The sequence below is a fragment of the Tamandua tetradactyla genome, chromosome 3 (genome assembly GCF_023851605.1).
Source record: "Tamandua tetradactyla isolate mTamTet1 chromosome 3, mTamTet1.pri, whole genome shotgun sequence".
NCBI lineage: Eukaryota > Metazoa > Chordata > Mammalia > Pilosa > Myrmecophagidae > Tamandua > Tamandua tetradactyla.
In genome coordinates this window covers 150,156,921-150,175,137 of record NC_135329.1, presented here as the reverse complement: position 1 = coordinate 150,175,137, position 18,217 = coordinate 150,156,921, and the positions used below count along the sequence as shown (strand labels likewise).

Below are 18,217 nucleotides of genomic sequence, written 5' to 3'. Positions count from 1 at the left end.
ACCTTCTATTTTTATGGAGAAAGTAATTTTAAAATGTCAATTGATGTTTCTAAACAATTGGCTAATAAAATACAGGGTTGGTTAGTAATTATTTTAACCTGAAAAAATAAAAGTCTGTTAAGTTTCTTTCCAGCTAATATGGATTCTGGGGCTCCTCGTGGGAAACGGTAATGTGTCCACATTAAAGTTAGGAGATGCCCCTGGGCCCAGTCATTCCTGGTCACTTTTGTCCCCTGCAAGCTGTGGCATTTGTTGGTGACATTTGGCCATTTCCAGTGGCCTTCTTCCTTGCAGTAGGCACATTGCTTTGGCCCTAGGAGACAGGGTGTACTTCTGGTTAATCAGTGGAGGCTCGGGGGGCCTTTGCCTTGTTGTTCTTCTCTGGCTGATCTGATACATCTGTATCCTGTTTAACTTTGGCCAATGGATGCTCCCAGTAAGGCAGCTTGGAATTTCATCTACTTCTCCTGAAGTTGGTCTTGGTTGCTGAAGACCTTAAAAGCAATCTTGACTAGCTGAAACATCGGCACTCCTAATCTCCCTCCTAGTTTCTGTAGGTTTTTTCTTATGTCTGGAGAACTTTGGCTAACAGAAGGCATATTAATTAATCTCTTGTTGCCTGGATGCTCCAGATCAGTATATTGTCAGTGTACCTCAAAGATCCTTTCAAGAAAGACCGAAGAACTTGCTTTTGGTCCCTGTTGGACTTCCTGAACTTTTTACAGGCATTCTGGTTTTGGAACACCTTTCTGCAGTCCTGTTATGATGTACTCTTTAAAGTGATTTAGTTTGTCTATGTCCCTTGCTCATCTGGGTTCCGATGCAGCTCTGTCATAAGAACAGCCAGAGCTCCTAGGACATGCACTGGGTTATTAGGTTGTTGGTCATGCAACCTACCGATTTCTAGCAAGGCCCTTTCAGGAACCATTCTATAGTCCTCAGAGCTGAGAAGGCTTGAATATCTATCTGCCCATGTAGGATTATGCATAGTAAAAATGGAAGTAAAGAGATTCCCCATTTTCTTAGGTTCATTTCAATATGAAGGCATGTTGTTTTTCTAATTTACAGATCAGAGGTGGAGAAGTGAGAATGCCCATAAACAAATCCTCTGGGGTTCCCTGGTCATCTAGTCTACCTGGAACTTGTCTAAGTAGGAATTGCCCTGCCTGGAATTGGGCAGTCCCCTGACCAAATTGAGTGTCCTGACTGGGGTGAAGGGGACATGGATGGGGACTCACTCTGAGGGGAAGGGCACCATCTTCCTCCTTTTCCCCAGTGTAAGGAGCTGGGTAGCTGAGTGTAATGGGGATGCATCTTCATCAGGGCCAGAGTCTGGTCCTATTTGGCTGGGGAATGACATTTCTCTGATTTTCCCATTTCACTTTCACCTTTCCCTGAGCTGGGAAAAAAAGATATCACATCGTTTTTTGCAAATGCTTGTCTTGGCAGAAGGCCATGAAGGATTGTTAACTAGTAATCCTCAAAGGTATTGTGTTTCCGAGTACTGATGCCAATCTTGCCCCAGATTCCTGTAATGAAATCTGTCATTTGTACCTTCATTCCTGACAATCCATGATTGAGGAAGAGCCAAGAATAATGGCCCAGCCCCTCTCTTCCTTGCTTGTAACTAGATTCTGGAATGAGCCTGCTCCCCTGTTCTCTGTACCACAGCAGTTATGGTAATAGGGCTCCAGGTACTTACTCAAGCAGAGGGAAACAGCCTCCTTTAGTTTTAATCCAATTTGCTTGTATGCAGGCTCCTTCATGCTCTCTTCTCCCCTTTTTGTCCTGAACACCTGCTGCATTGCTCCCCCCATGGCCAACAGGAACTAGGACCCAGAGCTGGGCACTTCTCACAGCTCTGGTCCTTTTCTTCCCAAGTAGAGCTCTTTTCAAATTCCTGTGCATTATCTTTAGATCTTTTATTTATTTATTTATTTATTTTGTATTCTCAAACCAAAACAGCATACAAACATGAACATCCTTATCATACAAACATTCCGTATATGGTGCAATCAGTGGCTCACGATATCATCACATAGTAGTATATTCATCAGCATTATCATTTTTTAGAATATTTGCAACACTCCAGAAAAAGAAATAAAAAGAAAATATTCACACATACTATATGCCTTACCCCTCCCTCTCATTGATCACTAGTATTTCCATCTACCTAACAGATTTTAACATTTGTTCCCCTATTTTTTCCTATACCGCTTACCACTCCCTTTCATTGTTCACTAGTATTTCAATCTACTCAATTTATTTTAACATTTGTTCCTCCTACTATTTATTTGTTTTTAATCCATAATTGTTACTCATTTTTTACTCATCTGTCAATATTGTAGATAAAAGGAGCATCAGATACAAGGTTTTCACAATCACATAGTCACATTGTGAAAGTTATATCATTATACATTCATCTTTAAGAAACATGGCTACTGGAACTGTGGTAGTTAGATTCAGTTGTCACCTTGGCCAGGTGAGGGTACCTAGTTCTTTTGCTGTGAACTTGAGTCAATGATACGTGAACCTCAACTCTTGCTTATTACATCTGCAGTCAGCTAAGAGGTGTGCCTGCTGTAATGAATGATGTTTGATTTAATTGGCTGGTACTTAAATGAGAGAGTTCAACATAGCACAGCCCAAGCACCTCAGCATACCTCATCTCAGCACTCTCAGCTCAGCCCTCTGGAGATGCAGAAAGAAATCACGCTGGGGAAGGTTGTTGGAACCCAGAGGCCTAGAGAGAAGGCCAGCAGAGATCACCCTGTGCCTTCCCACGTAAGAAAGAACCTCAGTTGAAAGTTAGCTGCCTTCCCTCTGAAGAACTAATGAAATAAATCCCCTTTTATTAAGAGCCAATCCATCTCTAGTTTGCTAAAAGCAGCTAGCAAACTAGAACAGGAACACAGCTCTACAGTTTCCAGCACTTGCCTCTAGCCTCTCTGATAGACCTTAAACTATAAAGAGGATGTCAATAAAATGTGCAAGAATAACCTCCAGGATAACCTCTTCACTCTTTCTGAAATCTCTCAATCACTGCCACTTTATTTTGTCTCATTTCTCTCTTTCCCCATTTGATTGAGAAGATTTTCTCAATTCCATGATGCTGAGTCCCAGCTCATTCTAGGATTTCTGTTCCACATTGCCAGGGGAGTTTACACCCCTGAGAGTCATGTCCCATGTAGAGAAGGGGAGGGCCATGAGTTTGCTTGCTGTATTGGCTGAGAGAAACAGGCCACATCTGAGCAACAAAAGAGGTTCTCTGGAGGTGACTCTTAGTTCTAATTTTAAGTATGGGCTTAGTCTATCCTTTGCGGGGATAAGTTTCATATGAACAAACCCCAAGATTGAGGGCTTGGCCTATTGATTTGGTTGTCCCCACTGCTTACGAGAATATCAGGAATTCTCCAAATGGGGAAGTTGAATTTTTCCCCCTTTCTCCCCATTCCCCCAAGGGGACTTTGCAAATAGTGTTTTATTCACTGTTCAAATCACTCTGAGATTTATTGGGGCATCACTCTGGACAAACCTACAAAATCTCACGTCCTACGCAAGGTACCATGTACTTATAGTGTTCAATTAAACTGTCCATATAGGTTATATTAGGAAATATACCAGTCAAAATATAAATTTTGTACCAAACAAACATTTTTTGCTTTAGTCTCACACATAAGTTAAAGTTTTAAAATATGCTTTACCATCTATTTTCAACACCCTGCAATATTGACATTCCTTTGTTCTTCCTCATGCAAGAACAGTTTTTAATTTGTATGTTTAGTCATTATCATTGTACACTCTAGGCATTACAAGATTTTTCTGTTCTAGTTTGCTAGCTGCCAGAATGCAATATACCAGAAATGGAATGGCTTTTAAAAAAGTGAATTTAATAAATTGCCTTATAATAAGGCCAAGAAAATGTCCAAATTAAAGCAAATCTATAGAAATGTCCAATCTAAGGCATCCAGGGAAAGATACCTTGATTCAAGAAGGCTGATGAAGTTCAGGGTTTCTCTCTCAGCTGGAAGAGTGCATGGCCAACATGGTATCATCTGCTAGCTTTCTCTCCAGCTCCCTGGGAGGTGTTTTCCTTCTTTATCTTCAAAAGTTGCTGGCTGGTGGATCCTCTGCTTCGTGGTTCTGTGGCGTTCTCTGTTGTGGCTTTCTCATGGCTTTGTCATTCTCTGCTCTCTCTGAATCTTTCTCAATCTCCAAAATGTTTCTTCTTTTGTAGGATTCCAGTAAGCTAATCAAGACCCACCCAAATGGGTGGGGACACATCTCTACCTAAACACCCACTTTTGATTGAGTCACATCTCCAGGGAGATGATTTAATTACAGTTTCAAACATACATTACTGAATAGGGATTAGAAGAAATGGCTGCCTTTACAAAATGGGATTAGGATTAAAACATGGCTTTTCTAGAGTACAGAAATCATTTCAAACATACATATACCGTCTCAGTCTTTATCGTCCATCTTTCCTTCTGGTTTCGTTTGTGCCCCCAGCCCTCCTCCCTCTATCATTCTCACATTCAGCTTCATTCAGTGTACTAACATTATTGTGCTACAATTAGGCAATATTGCACTATCCATTTCTGAATTTTACAATCAGCCCTGTTGCACAATCTGTATCACTTCAGTGCCAACTACCCAAAATCTACCCTATTTCTATTTCTTAATGGCCTCTGTTCTTAACTGAAATTCTCGAAGTTCATTCATTTATGTTAGTTCATATCAGTGAGACCATACAGTATTTGTCCTTTTGTTTCTGGCTAATCTCACTCAGCATAATGTCCTCAATGTCCATCCATGTTTTATATGCTTTATGACTTTATTCTGTCTTACAGCTGCATAATATTCCATCATATGTATATATATATACCACAGCTTGTTTAGTCACTAAACTAAACATGTTGATGGACATTTGGGCTGTTTCCATCTCTTAGCAATTGTAAACAATGCTGCTATAAACATTGGTGTGCAAATGTTCATTTGTGTTCTTGCCCTCATGTCCTCATGACAATGGTATTGCCAGATCATATGGCAATTCTATACTTATCTTCCTGAGGAACTGCTGAACTGCCTTCCACAGCAGTTGTACCATTTTACATTCCCACCAACAGTGGATAAGTGTGCCTCTTTTTCCACATCCTCTCTAGCACTTGTCATTTTCTGTTTTACTGATAATGGCCATTCTGGTGGGTGTGAGATGATAGCTCATTGTGGTTTTGATTTGCATTTCCCTAAATGCCAGGGAAGTTGAGCATCTTTTCATGTGCCTTTTGGCCATTTGTATTTCCTCTTCTGAGAAGTGTCTGTTCATGTCTTTTGCCCATTTTGTAATTGGTTTGTTTGTCTTTTTGTTGTTGAGTTGAACAATCTCTTTATGTATTCTGGATACTAGACCGTTATCTGATATATCGTTTCCAAATATTGTCTCCCATTGTGTAGGCTGTCTTTTTACTTTCCTGACAATGTCCTTTGATGCACAAAACTGTTTAATTTTGAGGAGTTTCCATTTACCTATTTTTTCTTCAGTGCTCATGCTTTGGGTGTAAGATCTAGGAAACTGCCTCCTATTATAAGATCTATAAGACATTTCCCTACATTTTTGTTCTACAAGTTTTATGGTCTTAGATCTAATGTTTAGGTTTTTGATCCAGTTTGAGTTAATTTTTGTATAGGTTATGAGACATGAATCCTCTTTCATTCTTTTCATGTGGATATCCAGTTCTCCAAGCACCATTTATTGAAGAGACTGTTCTGTCCCAGGTGAGTTGACTTGACAGCCTTATCAAGGATCAATTGTCCATACATGAGAGGGTCTATAGCTGAACCCTCTATTCAATTCCATTGGTCAGTATATCTAGCTTTATGCCAGTAATATGCTGTTTTAACCACTGTCACTTCATAATACGCATTGAAGTCAGGTAGTGTGAGACCTCTGACTTCATATTTCTTTCTCAGGATATTTTTAACTATTCAGGGCACTCTGCCCTTCCAGATAAATTTGGTTACTGGTTTTTCTATTACTAAAAAGTAAGTTTTTGGGATTTTAATTGGCATTACATTAAATCTGTAAATCACTTTAGATAGAATTGCCATCTTAACTATATTTAGTTTTCCAATCCATGAACACAATGTGCTCTTCCATTTATTTAGGTCTTCTGTGAATTCTTTGAGGAATTTCTTGTAGTTTTCTTTGTATAGGTCTTTTGTATCCTTAGTTAAATTTATTCCTAAATATTTTATTCTTCTGGTTGCAATTGTAAATGGATTTTTTTCCTTGATTTCCTCCTCAGATTGCTCATTACTAGTGTATAGTAACACTACAGATTTTTAAGTGTTGATCTTGTAACCTGCCACTTTGCTGTACTCATTTATTAGCTCTAGTAGTTTTGCTATGGATTTTTTGGGATTTTTGACCTGGTATCATATCATCTGTTAACAGTAAGAGTTTCAACTTCTTCCTTTCCAATTTTGATGCCTTATATTTCTTTTTTTTTTTTTTTTGTCTAATTGCTCTGGTTAGAACTTCCAACACAGTGTTGAATAACAATGGTGACCATGGACATCCTTGTCTTGTCCCTGATCTTAGGGGGAAAGTTTTCAGTTTTTCCCCATTGTGGATTTTGTTAGCTATGGGTTTTTCATATATTCCCTTTATCTTGTTGAGGACGTTCCCTTCTCTTCCTATCCTTTGAAGTGTTTTCATCAAGAAAGGATGTTGATTTTTGTCAAATGCCTTTTCGGCATCAATCGAGATGATTATGTGGTTTTCTGCTTTGATATGTTGATATGGTGTATTACATTAATTGATTTTCTTATGTTGAACCACCCTTACATATCTGGGATGAATCCTACTTGGTCATGGTGTATAATTCTTTTAATGTGCTGCTGGATTTGATTTGCAAGAATTTTGTTGAAGATTTTTGCATTTATATTCATTAGAGAGATTGGTCTGTAATTTTCTTTTCTTGTAACATTTTGTCTGGCTTTTGTATGAGGGTGATGTTGGCTTCATAGAATGAGTTAGGTAGCCTTCCCTCCTCTTCAATTTGTTTGAAGATTTTAAGTAGGATTGGTATTAATTCTTTCTTGAATGTTTGGTAGAATTCACATGTGAAGCCATCTGATCCTGGGCATTTCTTCTTTGGGAGCTTCTTAATGACTAACTCAATTTCTTTACTTGTGATTGGTTTGTTGAGATTGTCTGTTTCTTTTCAAGTTGATGTTGGCTATTCATGCCTTTCTAGAAAGCTGTCCATTTCATCTACATTGTCTAGTTTATTAACATAAAGTTGTTCATAGTAGCCTTTCATTACCTCCTTTATTTCTGCGGGATCAGTGGTTATGTCTCCTCTTCCATTTTTTATTTTATTTATTTGCATCCTCTGTCTTCTTCTTTTTGTCAACCTTGCTAAGGGTCCATCAATTTTATTGATTTTCTCTAGAAGGTAGAACCTTCTAGTTTTGTTGATTTTCTCAATTGTTTTCATGTTCTCAATTTCATTTATTTCTGCTCTAATCTTTTTTATTTCTCTCCTTTTGCTTGCTATGGGATTAGTTTGCTGTTCTTTTTCTAGTTCTTCCAAGTGAATAGTTAATTCCTTGATTTTTGCTCTTTCTTCTTTTTTGATATAGGCATTTAAGGCAATATATTTCCTCTTAGCACTGCCTTTGCTGCATTCCATAAATTTTTATATATTGTGTTTTAATTTTCATTTGCCTCGAGATATTTACTGATTTCTCTTGTAATTTCTTCCTTGACCCACTGGTTGTTTAAGAGTGTGTTGTTGAGCCTCTGTATATGTGTGAATTTTCTGGCACTCTGCCTTTTATTGATTTCCAATTTCCTTCTTTTATGATCCAAGAAAGTATTTTGTATGATTTCAATCTTTTAAAATTTATAGAGACTTGCTTTGTGACCCAGTATATGGCCTATCCTTGAGAATGATCCATGAACACTTGAGAAAAAGGTATACCCTGCTGTTGTGGGGTGTAATGCTCCATAAATATCTGTCAAGTCTAGTTTGTTTATCGTATTATTCAAATTCTCTGTTTCCTTATTGATCCTCTGTCTAGATGTTCTGTTCATTGATGAGAGTGGGGAATTGAAGTCTCCAACTATTATGGTAGATGTGTCTATTTTTCTTTTCAGTGTTTTCAGTGTTTGCCACATGTATTTTTGGAACATTCTGGCTTGGTGCATAAATATTTATGATTGTTATGTCTTCTTGCTGAATTGTTCCTTTTATTAATACATAGTATCCTTCTTTGTCTCTTTTAACTGTTTTATATTTGAAGTCTAATTTGTTGGATATTAGTATAGCTACTCCTGCTCTTTTCTGATTGTTATTTGCATGGAATATCTCATCCCAACTTTTCACTTTCAACCTATGTTTATCCTTCGGTCTAAGATGCATTTCCTATTCAAAGCATATAGATGGGTCCTGTTTTTTAATCCATTCTGTCAGTCTATGTCTTTTGAATGGGGAGTTTAATCCATTAACATTTAGTGTTATTACTGTAAGAGCAGTACTTTCTTCTACCAGTTTGCCTTTTGGATTTTATGTCATATCTAATTTTTCTTCATTTTATCTTTACCGATAGTGTTCATTTCTACACCCTTCGCCACACCTCTGTTTGCTGTCTTTTCCTCTGTCTCTAGTGCTCCCTTTAGTATTTCCTGCAGAGCTCGTCTCTCAGACAAAAGAGAATTTGTGTCAATTCTCTCAGTGATTTTTTTTGTCTGAAAATGTTTTAATTTCCCCCTCATTTTTGAAGGATGATTTTGATGATATAGAATTCTTGGTTGGCAGTTTTTCTCTTTTAGAACCTTAAATATATCATACCACTGTCTTCTCGCCTCCATGATTTCTGCTGAGAAATCTATACATAGTCTTATTGGGCTTCCCTTGTATGGATTGCTTTTCTCTTGCTGCATTCAAAATTCTCTTTCTCTTTGACATCTAACATTCTGGAGTACATGTCTTGGAGTACGTCTGTTTGGATCTATTTGGTTTGGGGTATGCTGTACTTCTTGGATCTGTAATTTTAAGTTTTTCGTAAGAGTTGGAAATTTTTCAGTGATAATTTCTTTCATTAGTCTTTCTTCTCCTCTTCCCTTCTCTTCTCCTTCTGGAACACCCACAACAAGTATATTTGTGTTATTCCTTGAGAGGGGATTCCACCTGAGCTGGGCCCCACCCCTCTTCTGGGGAAGGCACAGCCTCCCGGGAATTACTTCCTTTCTCCTGACCAGCCTCTTTGCCTCTTAGACAAGTTTAATTCTACCCTTGCCTGGGACACAGTTGTAAGCAAAGAGCAGTCAAGCAGTAGAAACACAGCAACAAAAAAGAAAAGAAAAAATCCTTTTCAGGGCAGGACCCCTCTTCCCCCTCAACCCCTTCCTCAGGTTTACCAATCAAGAACTTAACTTGGTACATTGTTCTGTGTATCTTCAGCTCCTATGTGCCCCCTCCTTTTCTTCAGGGCCCAGAACTTTTAAAGTATTTTGTGCTCCCTGATCCGAAAAAAACCTCTCTTTTTGTTTTTGTTTTTTTTTCTTTTTCATCAGCTCTGTCCCCCTTCTGCCCCAGGGCAAAACCCAGCAACCTCAGCTTTTACTTGAGGTTCAGCTGAGCTGGAGGGTCTATTTTTAGTAGTCAGAATTTGTTAATTAACTCCAGAATTGGAGATTGGCTGAGCTCAACCCCTTGCTGTTAGTAAAGTCTCTTTCCTTTTCCCTCTGAGAAGCAGCTTGTGGGGGAGGAGCACCAGCCTCTGCTGTTTGGAGAACTCATGGTTCTGGGTGTGTTCACAGCTGGTCCATATTGGTGTATTCTGTATGTCCAGTCACTGACGTGGCCCCAGCAGTTCTGTACTGTTCCTGGCTATTTACTAGCTGCCCTGGAGGACAAACTAAACCTCACTAAGCCACCATCTTCCTCCTTATCTTTAGATCTTGAACTTCACTTCTAACACCCTAGTCCAGCCATTCGCTCTCCCACCTCCAATCCATCCTCCACAAGGCAACCAAAATCATGTTCTACATGTGATAGAGATCATTTATGTAAGCTCTAAAATATTAAAACTATGCAATATAGCAAGGGAATGAATGTCACAAAAGTCAGAGGGAATGGTCATCTCCAGGGATGGAATATAATTGTGGAAGGGCACAAGAGAGGCTTCTAAGGTGTCAGTGATTAGAAAGCTAGTCAGATCATGTTAGTCTCTTGCTTTCTATTGACCATAATAAGCTCCATTATATGGCCTATGAAGTTATGGATGATCTGGCCTCTGAAAGCTCAACAACCTTATCTCAGGTCCTTCTCCCCTGTCCCACTCACATGGCCCTCAGATCACTTCAAGTTTACTTTTCTTTTTGCCCTTAGTGCTTTTCCTCTGCCTCTCGGCCTGACTGTTTCCTGCTTATTTTCAAGGTCTCATCTTAAATTGCATATCCTAAGCAGCAGTCCCTGACCAACTTTCCTGCTGCCTTTCCAACTCTGTCCTCACTGTCTCTTTCAGCATTTTACTAGTTGACTTTGTAATATCTATCTCAATTTGCATCTGTCTGCTTAATGTCTACTTCTACTATTGAAACAGAAACTTCCTGAAGACAGGGACCATGTGTGAAGTATTTGGAATGAATTTACGTCCTCCCTAAATATTTCTTGATTGAATGAGTGGCACATGAACTGGATACCCTGCCTTGACGATGTCCCCTGATTTACTCCCTTAAATGTAATCTGATCCCATAGCTACCAACTTTGGCCCAGAAAGATTGGAAATAGCCCACATTTTTAGTCGTACTTTTGGAGTTTCCCTCCTTCATGACAACCAGTCACCCGATGGCCCCAGTCATTTTGTCAAGTGCCCCAAACTAGACCAGATTCCTTCTTACTCCCTTCATTCCAGAGGAAGTTCCCACAAAGCTGTGCTGCTCCAAACACTAAGTTCTCCACGGTATTCCTGAGTAACCCACACAATTAACCAATGCATTTCTCTCCCAAACTATCGGTCATGGTAGCCTTGTTGTTTATGCAAAAACCATGGGGGTGATGCAGAAAATTATATATAAACATTCAGTAGTGAACTACTCAGAAGCATGGTATTAAGTGAAATCAGGCCTACTAATGGTTCCAGATATATAAATTATAGGTTTGAAAAACCACTGGCACAGGTTATAGTTGTTTTAGACACTGTATAACCAATACAAGTTGCTCAATTACTTCAAAAGAATGTCATGTTCTCCTCTGTTCTTATTAACAAACAAGAAAAGCAAGTAAGCAAGGAGTTCATTAGAAAAGCATTTGAGAAACATTAATACACTTAATAACCTACATGATTAAGAAAAACAGCCTCACTTTAAAACAGAGTGTGGAACACATTTGAAACTTATAAATTATAGTCCAATATACATATGGATATAGTCATATAATCACACTAAGAATTCGTCATAAAACCCTTTTTAAATTTAAATACTATTGGTTAAAATCCTTTATGAGGGACTATTGAAAACAAAAAAATTGGAAGAATGATTACCATATATAATTTTTCAAAAGAAACAGGCCATTATTTTCACCCTAAGGACATGAATCTTGTAATTAGGCAGTTCCTGAAAGTTATATAGTAGAAATAAGCCAATCATAATCCTTCACTTATAATAATCTTTTTCTGTGAATATTAGAATGTGTTAAGTCAAAATGAACAATATGTACAATTTGTACTATATGTCATGCCATGTGCTGGGTACAGTATAATCCCACTTATTTGGAGATCCCATCTGTGAAAAACAACTCTTTGAAACACAAAAGGGAGTCAAGAAGTAAGCAAAGGTCAAATAAACACCACAAGATTTTTATACTAAAGTTATCCATTGTGCTTCTTTGCTCGGATTCTTTAAATTTTATTTATTTGTTTATTTCTTTGCATGGGCAGGCACCGGAAATTGAACCCGGGTCTCCGGCATGGCAGGCGAGAACTCTGCCACTGAGCCACTGTCACACCACCCCTTTGCTCTGATTTTAAAATCAATTCTAACCCAACTTTCTACTTGGTTGCTAAGCCATCCTGATAACTGTTAGATCTCGTGACCAAATGTTTCTGGTCCTCCCCCTTCTGGCCCATGGGAGGATCACACTTCCCCATTTCCCTGAAATGAATTGGAGACGTGTGACTTGCTCTGGACAGTAAAGTGTGAGTAGAAGTGACGTGTGCCCAGGAAAATCCGTGACAGCCAGTCTCCAGTTCACTTTGTGCCCTTCATCCCTCTTTGGAGGTGACAGTGAAAGCACATGTTGAGATGGAGCCTCCCACCAACCTATTCCTCTGCTGAACCCTACTGGGTATGTAAAATGAACAAGAAATAAACTCGTGTTAAATTATTGAGATTAGAAGTTGATTGTTATTAGCCTGTCCTGAGATTTACAGCCACATCAAATGAGAAGTAGCAAATAAGAAGAGACAGTTTCAGGAATACTGATGGAACAGGAAGCTGGCAACAAGGATAAATATTTTAACTATTGAAAAAGGAGTTTAAAAGGCATAGTGTCTGGGGCCATTTCACATGGGTTCAAAGAACCCAAAATTATGTATTATTAAATAGTTTCTGAGTATATAAATATATTGCAGCACAATAAAATAGTTGATATTTCTACTGACAGCTTAAGTTAGCTAGAAAATATTAAAGTATGCTGTGCATAATTCAAGAAAGTAAGAAATGCATTCTAGAAATAACCTCATCAAAGTGGTTTTTTGGGGGGGGTTATATTTTAACACTTACATGTTAAACTTTACACAATAAGAAAATTGTTCTTTATCCCTAATAAGTTTGGAATAGCTAAATAGATTATTGGTTTTACAAATAAGTGCAGTTGACACTCGATAACCTGTATAATACGTGATCTAAGCCTGTCAAATGAAAAGTTCATTTTCCTGTTTGATATTGAAATGTTTTGCATTACTTTATATGTGTGTTTTGACCAGTTCTAATGGCTGATGTTTACTGAATACGAGGCATAGTGCTATGTCCTTTACACTTATTATTATGTTTAGTCCTTATAATAACCCGATGAGGTGATTATCTAACCCATCGTGGTAATCAGCAGGACTCTTCAATAAATATTTCTCTGGGCCTGTGGTAGGATTATTCTTCACTATTCTTCTGAAATTAGATGGAGTTATGTGACTTGTTCTGAAGAGTGAAATGTGGAGGGAAATTCCTCCCTTTTGCTGATGTGGTAACTGAGATTCAGATAGATTAAAGTAATTAGGTCAAGGTTACAGGGCTGGTGGAGCCAGAATTATGAACTCAGGCAGTGTGACACCAAAGCTCCTATGCTTAATGGCCAGGCGATGCATTATAAGTATAGGAAATTAAGAAAGCAAAGTTTTCCTAAACAAAAGGAAATGGCCTGCCTTTAAAATTGCTATGAGTGATCCACAAAACAGTTAATTCATGTATTTAAAATCAAGTACAACTACTTACCCTTTAAGTACAACTAGGTCATACAATTAGCCAGTGACCGTTCAAGGGGTGAATACTAATTTCTGTGCTCAGAAAATTAGGTAGAGTCGACTTGTATGATTACATGATTTTTAACAGGATATTGACCAAACTGCTTTCATAAGTCAAAGGGTTCTGATCTGGTGTTTGCTGAAACTAATTCCACTGCATTTTTGCATTTCCAATATTATTAGAAATGAAAACTAGTTGTGAAAAGTATGATGAGTAAAATAAAGCTAAGGGAATATTTCCAAACCTCTTAAAAGAGTTTATTTCAATCCATCTGGGAATTGGGAGAAGATCCAGAGAAATTTTACCTTTTTCCTCTCTGCTCACTTCCACATCCAACTGGCAACCTATAAAGCACTCTAATTCACGATGGGCTTTAGCCCAGTGGTTCTAACAAGGCGTCTCCAGAGCATAGTATCAGCGTCACCTGAGGACTTGTTAGAAATGCAGATTCTCAGGCCCCATGCCAGACTTGCCAAATCAGGAACCCTGCAGACAGGGGCCAACCATCTATGTGCTGAGGCATGCTAAAGTTTGAGAACGTTCGCTAGTGAGTGACTTATGATGCACATGAGAACTTCTGAAGTATAGCAAGTGGGGGGAAATGTTATCTAACTCTAGGCACCAGAATTCTTAAGAAAGAAATTCTCTGGGGAAATCCTTAAAAGTCCATTTGGGGTCGTAAAGATGAGGAGGGAATAGATACTGACTGCCTCCAGTAATCAGAGGATAGGGAAACTTCTCTGTATGAGATGGAGAGAGAATTTTGTTATTTTACACTTGAAATGGTAGGAGAAGAGAGAAACAAAAATAGAAGGTAACAATGATGAGGAAGCCGAAAAATGAAGCGAGGTAGAGACTGGATGAGGTAAATGTCCAGTGAAATGCCCCATTGGTGAAGTGCTCTGAAAACGTTTTAAAAATGGTGAGGCTGATATTTTGTTTAAAGTTGTTTGTTTTGCTGTAACTCTGTTCTAGTTTGCTAGCTGCCAGAATGCAATATACCAGAAACGGAATGGCTTTTAAAAAGGGGAATTTAATAAGTTGCTAGTTTATAGTTCTAAGGCCAAGAAAATGTCCCAATAAAACAAGTCTACAGAAATGTCCAATCAAAGGCATCCATCCAGGGAAAGATACCTTGGTTCAAGAAGGCCGATGAAGTTCAGGGTTTCTCAATTGAGAAGGCACATGGCAAACACAGTCACAGTTTCTGTCTCGGCTGGAAGGGCACATGGTAAGCAAGGCGTCATCTGCTAGCTTTCTCTCCTGGCTTCCTGTTTCATGAAGCTCCCCAGGAGGCATTTTCTTCATCTCCAAGGCACTGGCTGATGGACTCTCTGCTTCATGGTGCTGCAGCATTCTCTGCTCTCTCTGAATCTCTCATTCTCCAAAATATTTCCTCTTTTGTAGGACTCCAGTAAACCAATCAAGACCCACTGGAATGAGTGGAGACATGTTGTCACCTAATCCAGTTTAACAGCCACTCTTGATTAAATCACATCTCCAGGGAAATTATCTGATTACAGTTTCAAACATACAGTATTGAATAGGGATTATTCTACCATTTTATGAAATGGGATTTTGATTAAAACATGGTTTTTCTAGGGGACATACATCCTTTCAAACCAGTACAAACTCCCTCACTTGTCTTCTCAAAAAAGGAAGAAAGGAAGGGAGGGAGGTATGGAAGGAGGGAAGAAAGGAAGGAGGAAAGGGGAAAAGAAGGAAAAAGTCTACATACTCCACTGAATTCATGAATGCTTGTGTGAATAGATTTTTTTTTTTTGGTAGACATTGAGGAGGGGCTGAATTTCACATTTAGTATGGTGATTATATAACAAATAAAGCACAAGGAAAAATAGGAGCTTGGAGGCCAAGCTGAGAATTTTATCTTGAAAACGCCTTTAGATTTCCATAATATATCATGGTTTTAGGGATTCGATGGCTTGAATCCTTCCTAGATTTTGAAAGGCTAAGAAGCTTCATTTGATACCTGTGTTACAAAAATCTGTGAGTGGTATAGGGTGAAAGTTGATCATGTATTGTTTATTTATTGCTTCTTAACCAATTACCCCAGTACTTAATGGCTTAAAACAACCATTTTATTTTGCTTGTGATTTTTGCTGGTGAGGAACTCCAGAAGCACCAGTATGGAGGTTTGTCTCTGATCCACAGGGTATCTGCAGGGGTGGGTGGAACTGGAGGCGCCATGTCCACAAGGCTTCTTCACTCACTCGTCTGCATGGGACCACAGTGCTCCTTGACCTCTGTCTTCGTCCACCTGGTGCTTCATTCTTCAGGCCCCTCCATGTGGCTGGAACTTTTTGCAGAGTAATCGGACCTTGTACGCGGAGGCTTAGGGCTCCAAGAGGGAATGTCTCCATTGTCTTAAGACATGGACCAAGAGAATGATACAGTATCCCTTCTATAAAATTATTCAAGCAGTTACAAACCCCAACAACATTTTAGGGGAAGAGACATAAATTTCACCTCTGAATGGGAACAGTGTCAACTAATTTGTGGCCTTCTTAATCTGACACAGACAAGTTGGATGTAGATACATAATTGAATTTAGGAAATTTAGATACTATAAGATGTGTTATCCTCTGGCAACTGCAAAAATACTGACACTTAACAATTTATGGACAAAGAGTGGAAGGTAGTTTGAGCAGCTGCCAAATTAATGTCATGTTGTCATATACTAGCTAATGGGTAGAAAGCATGATTGTGGAAGCATTTTAAGAGCTTGCTTTTAAAAATTAGCCTAAAATTTGGAGTGTGGTTACTATCATTAAAATTTTAAATTTGATAGTAACATACAATAATTAAGTCTTTGATTTGGGTGAATAAACTACTTTTACTCAACTTTAAATGCAACATACGCAAAGATGATTTGTCTTTTCCGTCGAGAGGTTTAATTAAAAGAGAACCCAGCCAAGGTGGACAGGTGTCACATTGACCTAAAAATTTAAGCTTCTTATATAGGGACATTGTTGTCAAGGTAGATTTCAAGCAACCAAACTCTTCAGAAAGCTCCTTTTACTCACATCCTCCTGAACACAATTTGAGAGATGCTTTTATTTACCTTCTGTTTCAAAATAAATTTTGACTCAGCATCAAGGGATTGAGAAAAACTTCTGGACCAAAAGGGGGAAGAGTGAAATGAGACAAAACAAAGTGTCAATGACTGAGAGATTCCAAACAGGGTCAAGAGGTTATCCTGGAGGTTATTCTCACGCATTAAATACATATCACCTATTTAGTTAAGGTGTAATGGAGAGGCTGGAGGGAACTGCCTGAAAATGTAGAGTTGTGCTTATGTTTCTTGAAGATGAATGTATAAAGATATAGCTTTCGCAATGTGACTGTGTGATTGTGAAAACCTATGTCTGATACTCCTTTTATCTACCTTATCAACAGAAAAGTAAAACATACGGATTAAAAATAAATAAATAATAGGGGGAACAAATGTTAAAATAAATTTAGTAGATTGAAATGCTAGTGATCAATGAAAGGGAGGGGTAAGGGGTATGGTATGTATGAATTTTTTTGTTTTCTTTTTATTTCTTTTTCTGAATTCATGCAAATGTTCTAAGAAATGATCATGATGATGAATATAAAAAAGAAACAAAATACATTGTCCTTAAAACATGCTCTTGTATGGCTGAAAGAGGAAGGCTAGAATCATGTATGTCACCAGAAGGAAAGCTAGAGGATAAAAACTGGGACTGTAATTTAGTGAAACATAGAGTGAACAATGATGGTGATTAATTGAATAAATATAAGAAAGTTCTTGCATGAACTATGTCAGTATTACAAGATGTTAATAATAGAGTGGTATGGGAAAAATACAATTACTATAAGACCTAAAGTTAATAGTAACATTATAATATTCTTGCATTAATTATAACAAAGGTACTCTACCAAAGCTAAATGTCAGTAATAGGGGATGTAAGGTATATGGAAATTTTTTCTTTGGAAGAAATGATAACGTTCTCATATTAATTATAGTGGTGAATGCATATCTATGTTATGTATTCCAAAAGGCACTTCTTGTACATGTAGGATGGATTGTATAGTGTGTGAATAAAACTGTTAAAAAATTTTTTTTAATAAATAGATAAATTTTGAGCCTGAATTTTCAAAACCGAGATTATTCTTCTAATAGTAATAAGACTGATCGAGTAAGAGCTTGGCACTTTCTTCTAAGTGCAGTTTCTTGTACCCTCTACTAGTTTGCCATACTGTTAAACTGGAAAACTTTTAGCCTCTTATCTGAGGTCACTGTCTCTTCTATCTCAGAGGGCCAGAGGCTGGCTACAGAGCTAGTAGGTTTATTGCTACTGCAAATTTTGTCTACTACTAAGTAAAATTGAAAAGCAAAATTGCATCTGTGTTTTAGGTATATCCCTAATCACCTATATTTAAACATCCATAATTTTCTAAAAATGTGTCTTTGCATGTGTTTTATCAGTGGAGTCCTGAACTGAATGAATTTGATTCAGAGGGTCATTTTCTGTATTCTGATGTTTCTAGAGGCAGCAACTGCATGGCACACATGCCACTATTCTTCTCTCCCAATCCCCTTGGAAGATAACACTAATCAATCACAGCTCACTCCCTCCACACTCCTCCACAAGCCTCAACAATCATTTTCAGCACAGTGCTTCATAAAATTACTAGCACTCA

General features: G+C 38.1%; 1 protein-coding gene across 1 annotated transcript in view; it reads left to right on the top strand.

Annotated features, from left to right (window-relative positions):
- The window catches only part of PDE11A (phosphodiesterase 11A), a 480,527-nt gene that overhangs the window by 296,236 nt on the left and 166,074 nt on the right, over nt 1–18,217 (top strand). The gene's annotated exons all lie outside the window — the stretch shown is intronic.